Consider the following 6643-nt stretch of genomic DNA (forward strand, 5'->3'; position numbering starts at 1 on the left):
AGAAATCTAACCCCAGGAGGATTATACACTCCACAATAATTCTCTTTTTTGGTACGCATTTTGGTTCATAGGAACAGAATCCACTATAAAATTTATCATAAAGTTATAAAGTTATTTTGCCACTATATTTAATTGAGAGATTGCAGACACTCTGCAACCTGTGTAGAGTTAGGGCAACTGAAGTGGAAATTAAGTTGAGCATGTTGCAAGATTGTTAAAATGTACCAATCTGAAGAAGAAAGCTAAAATAAAGGTCACTAGAAGCGAATCCATGTGGAAACTTAAAACGGCTTTAGCAGGTGATAGCATAACTGAAGACATTGCAAGGGCATGAGGAAACGCCAACTTCGCTCTTGCATAGTTGCTCTTCTCCAGTTTAAAATTCAAGAAAGAAAGCATTGATATTGAGCTTGAACATATCTGCAATGAATGTTGGTCTTTTATCCAATTTGTAAATAACTTTTTTTTTGGGTACACATGTTTGGAATCAATGTGGGTAGGTGAAGCCTAACTCAGTCATGTGTTTAATCTATTTAGTCTTTTTGGAAATAGAGTTTCTTTCAATTATAGGTTTCAATAATGGAATTAAGATTATCCATTAGTGCTCTTTGTTACCATGCTCATCCATGTGCATGCATGTGAGATGCCAAGACTTTCTTAATTAGGTAGGTTTACTGCTTCGTTTGATATGCCATGTTACTCAGCTGATCTCTTCGGGTATGTTCTAAATACCATTTGACTCTTTGAGCTTGAAATATTCTGATTTGCGTGCTTGAATTGGCATGCTTTCTTCCTTCGAGAGTGTCTGATGATCAGTATAAATTAGATAAGCAGGGGACAAATCTTCTCTGAGATTGAATTGAAGCCTTATCTCTGAAATTATGACAAAGTCATGTCTTTGTCTCCCAACAAAGAGGCTGAATTTTCAAATTAAGAAATTCAGTTACCTTTTTCAGTTTTTCAATAACTAATGCAAGAGTAAACTATTTGAAAACAGATGCTGATCTGTATGAGCGTTATCCTGCTATAATCCAGAATAGCCTAGCTTTCCATGAGACATCAATAACATGTGGTCTTACTTCTAGATCAGCACATACATAAGCTAGTTTTGTGGTATTCACCCACTGTCTCTGTGACCCTCTGGTGAGCCAAACTTATAATGTTTGACAAGTTCTATAGACTGGCATTGTGGAACTCCACCTCATGAACATGAGGGACACCTCATTAAATGTGAGATATATCAACTCATCTTTGATTTGCACCACAGATTTCTCAGGTGCACAGGAAAACCGCCGAGTATCTGGCATTTCAACACCTGAAAAATTAGTACGGGTTGTTTCTTCTGTTGGCAATCAAACAACTGTATTTTACGTCCTTTCTATGCTATTTCCAATTTCATGCACATGAGAAGATAGATTCTTGGACCTTTTTCTGACTCTTGTGTCTTGTGTTTTTCGTGTACAATGTCCAGTTTCCTCTTTGCTTTCTTCCCCCGTCTTTTATTCATGTAAGTTTATGTTTGCGGGGGCCACTTAGTATGAATAATGTTACTCTTGTGTTTCATGTTAGTTGTAAATTTACAATCTATTGCCCTATCCTTCTAGATGAAAAATCTGCGTCCATGTGTTTGGTCTGGTCAGGAAATCAGCTTCCCATTTTACACGTCTAATTTTAACTAAGGTTTTTGAAACTTGCTGTTTGACGTTTTTCATGTTTAGGATATGGAACAGAGTTAACTCATTTTTATTATTCCTTGAAAGGTCATGGTTGCCAAGTTAAGATCTGACCATTGTGTTCATATGTTAGATAGACACTCTTTGGCATTTCTTGGCACATTTTTCAAAGAGAAATCGACATCATGTGGCCAGTGGACATGCTTGTCCTTTGCAATGCTGAATTTTGGGTGATCGAAATTTTTATTTGATTTGATTATTGAATGGCTGATGAAATCTTGCAAATATCACATGTTAAAGCATGTTTTTTGTTTGTAGTAGGAACAAAAGTGTGTTGTTCTGGTTCCTCTTCATGTCTTGGAATAGAATTGAACTATCATATCAAACAAGAGGTATATTATTTCTTGGCTACGGTGAAAATTACATTATTTGTAAAGTACTCTCTTCTTGGAGCATTTGGATGAGAGTTTGAAGGTGGAATTTGGGGTTGGTGAGGGACTTAAAATCGCATACTATTGTAGAAAAAACATAAGAAATGATTATCAATTAAAAGAGAGATCTTACAAATATCATAAAATACCCCTTTACATACGAGTGATTCTTGGGGCAGCCCTCTACAAGAATTACACCTTATGTAGGTACTATTTTCAAATTCCAAACCAATGAAATTTTTAGATGCAAGTGGCCATCGCTACCATTATCGTCAACATCACCTCCAACACGACCCCCCAACATTACCAACACCGTCATTGTCGCTGCCACCGCTCCACCACTAACACCTCCTTACAATCGTCATTGTCATTGCCACACCACTGTTATACGTCACAACCACTTACCACTCCCACCACCGCCATCGCTTTCGTTGCCACTGTTGTGCCTCAAAAGAGGTGTTTTAAAATTTATAAACTCGCAAGCGCACGAATCGAATATAGCATAAGCGTGTAAGAGCAAGATCGTACCCAAGGGATTGCATGTAAAGATAGAAAACCAATTTCACCCAAGTTAATTTCATTGCCAACCTAGTTGATTCATATGGTGATTTGTTTGTTCAAAAAGAAAATAAAATAAGATAAAGCATAAAACAAATATAGAAATGACAATAAACTGAAATTAAGATTTACATTTATGAGAAAAATAACTAAGGTATTAGGTTTCCACTTTTAACATAAACATGCAACTCTTAATAATTTGATCCACAAAATATTTTCCATTGTAGTTGTTCAAAATAATTAAAGCTCTTTTTAATTTCCTTTAGAAGTATTCTAAGCATAACTTGTACCATTGGCAACAAACTATCAAAAAATAATCTTCATCAAAATTCTATTAATCTTTAGTAATTCTCTTCTCTTTTAAAAGCATGAAAGTTTTTACTACACTATGGGAAAAACATGATTGAACCCATGAAATAGATTATCAAACTTTCATCAATTAATTAAAAAGAAAACTACAAATTCCATTTGAACAAATACTACAAATTCACATTAAAGCTTAAGTTTGGATCAAACTAATAAAAATTACACACTTATATTAAAAGCTAGCCTACGGAACCATGAGGTATTAGAATCCACACCATCATTCCATAAGATTCTAATTATTTATCTTTCAATTCCCATGGAGTAGCAATCTAGAAATCAATCTAATGCTTTCTCAAGATTTATCATTTAAGCTTGTAATTTAGATCATAAGTAAATTTTCCTTCCCTTCATAAGTACAAATTCTAAGCATAATATGTAAACAAAATTATTTAACTACAAAGGATCAAAGTTTCCTAAGCGTCCTATGTGAAAAAGTTCATTTGAATAACAAAATATCAAAGAAATTTGTAAATTAGAAATATAAACCAAGGATGAATTAATAGATTAATCCAAACTCTTAACTACCACAAATACATGTTATATCTCACAATACATGATAGAAGTGGTGAAAAGAATTTTAATCTATTAATCATGTGAAGTGAAAATTATAATCATTGAACACCACAATAATTGAGAATTGAAAATAAAAACTAGAACTTTATTTAATAATGGTGTTTCATCCAACCTTAGTTAGGTAATTTAAATAGACATAAATAATATTTAAAACAAAACAAAGAAACTAAAATACATAAATTAAATGAGAACTAGGAAAGGAAGAACAAGTTTAAAAGAGTTATTAGCTCTTGGTTCTTTCCTTTCCATCATTGTTCTCTTTCTTCCCCACTCTTTCTCTCTATCTCTTGCCGTGTGTTTCTTCCTCTATATCTCTATATCTTTTGATCTTTGCTCAAAACTTGTATTTATAGCCAAAGAAAGGGAGTCTTGAATTATATAATAATCAAGTAGCTTACTTTTCCAAATATCTTTCTCATCTTTAGCCTACTTCCTTTACTTTGGTTTCACAAAGATCTTTGAGTCTTCTTATCAATTGCTCCACTTGCTCCACTTGCTCCACTTGCTCCATCTCATCTCTCGTATCTTATAAAAAAACTGCAGCAACTTAGTTCAAATTGTAGCTAGATAACAACTCAAGCATCATCATTCTTCTTTGCATTCATTGGTTGCAAGTAGTCAATTTGAACTTCTCCTTCATTGTTTATTCATTCTTTCTTTATTTTTTCAATGATGGAAGCTTGCATGCATGTCCTAGAGCATAGATGAAATTGATTGCTTCTTCTTTTCATTTGGCATTGGTGGAAAACACTTAATATCTACAAATAACCACTCATTAAATATAAAACAAGATTGGAAAGAAAACAATATAAATACTCTAATAGATTTACATAATACAAAAGAAAATACTAACAAATATAAATTTAAGGATAAAACTTGTATTAATTTTGTGCTCATCAAATACCCCCAAACCTATATTTTGCTAGTCCTCGAGCAAAAGAAAATAAAAACTAAGTAGAAAAGAGAACTAAGCCACTTTCGCAGGGATCTCGATTGCATTTAGCATATGCAACAAGCCTTTAAACCCCTAGGTTACCCTAGTGGACGAGTATAGTCTCGTGAGGGCTTTCAGTGATGATACCCACAAACATCGAAATGAGAGTTTAAAAATTTATGCTACAACAAAATTTGAAAACAAATGCTTAACCATCATCAAAAGCTATCTGGATTGAAAATTCATGAACAATTTTTAAAAGAGCAAACATGCTTCAAATTAATCCCCACATAAAGTCTCGATCACTTATAATTATTTAGTAAATTTTTCATTTGTTTCCTTTGGTGTTTAAGTGAACCAACACATTTTAGAGACAAAAGTCAATTTCAATCACAGTAACCTCATTATTTCAATCATTATCAAAATTCAGTGCAAATAACTAACCAAGGCATATATATACAATTTTTTTTTATTTAAATTTTTAATTTTAATAAATTGACTGTGCAATGTTTAGTTCCATTAAGCTTTCTAATTAACCCATGTAGCGAGATTTAGGCCAACGACTCTCAAACCAAAGGTTTTAAGGCATTAGGTGTAGAAACACCCCTAAGGGCTTATTAACTCGAGTTAAAAAGGCTACAGAACTAAACTAGTCACAAAATGTATTTACCTCAAAACTTTACCGTTTGACGCGAACACTCGCTGCTGTTTAGGCAAGAGGCCCGGTTACTAAGTAAAACTCTGGATAAATTAACATCATTATTATTATTTTATTTATTTACTTATTTGTGTTTTTTTTTTGCGCCAAGGTCAATCAAGAGCAATGTCTTCTAACTCTACTTAAAACAACAAAGTTAACTATAATTGATCTTTTCTTTCATTCTCACAAAAGTGTTGATGTGCATGTGAGAGTTCAAAGTATAACTCATGAATTATCCACTAAATAGAAATAAGTGAAAAAAAACTAAAATTATGGGTTTAAAATTTAATCATATGTTTCCAATCGTAAAAATCATTCATGAGTGTTAAATCTGATTTGATGATAGTAAGCATAAAAATCTAGAGATAACACCATTTTTTTTTTTTAATTTTTGGGAATAAAATAATAATAAAAACAAAACTACCCTAAAAATTTAAAAACAAAACTTCTAAACCTTACCCCCAAACCTAAATCAAACATTGTCCCCAATGTTGAAGAATGTAGGTATCAACAAAGTTATAACAAGAAATGAAATGGAGTAAAGTAATTTAAATAATAATAAAAAAAAAGAATTAAAACTATAATTTAATTGCAAAAACAAAAAAATAAAAATAAAAATAACCAAATAAAACAGTAAACCCTAAAAACAGTCCTACGCAAACCGAAACCCAAAAGACGAAGAAGTCCAGCCCATTGGAACCTCCAAATCAATTGAGAACCCGATCCAAACGAAAGCCCAAATTTTTGTTTTTTTTTTTTTTTTTTTTCGGAAAGAAAATAAATTAAGTTATAAAAGAAAAAGAAAAATAAACACATTTCCAAAATTTTAAAAATATATATATATAGAAAAAAAAAAAACAAAAACTGGAAAGGGAAGGTCACGGATAAAAGAAGGAAGGGACGTGTCGGCGTGCAGAGACAGCGTTCAATATTTAAGCAGAAAACACGGAGAGTGAAAGTGAAAGTAAAAGTGAAAGCGAAAGTAAAAGTGAAAGTGAAGGTAAAAGAAAAAAAAAATTTCTCCCCTCTAAAAACACGCGGCTGCAAAACGTTAGGGAATCCGAGAGAAACAAACGCAGAAGCCGAAGTCTATTTAACCCGTCTCTGTGGAGTTGAGCTTGCGTCTGTGTTTCATCCTGAAAACTCAGAGTAAAACATCAATAAGCAAGAAACATAAATCACAATGGCAACCTCACCCACTTCCCTCGATGATTTGAATCTAGAGTTGGCCCTTGCGCCATCAGTGGCTCAAGTAAGTGCTCCTCCTCAATCCGTCTTCCCAAACTCCACATATCATCATGGCTCGGCCTCAAACTTTGCTGAGGCAATGCCGAGAAGAGTAGTGCTGCCAGGAGGGATGACTGTTAGGAGACTCACACCGGCAGATCATCTGTACATGACACAGAGG

This window comes from Prunus avium, chromosome 6, assembly GCF_965620075.1.
Source record: "Prunus avium chromosome 6, drPruAviu1.hap1.1, whole genome shotgun sequence".
Lineage (NCBI taxonomy): Eukaryota > Viridiplantae > Streptophyta > Magnoliopsida > Rosales > Rosaceae > Prunus > Prunus avium.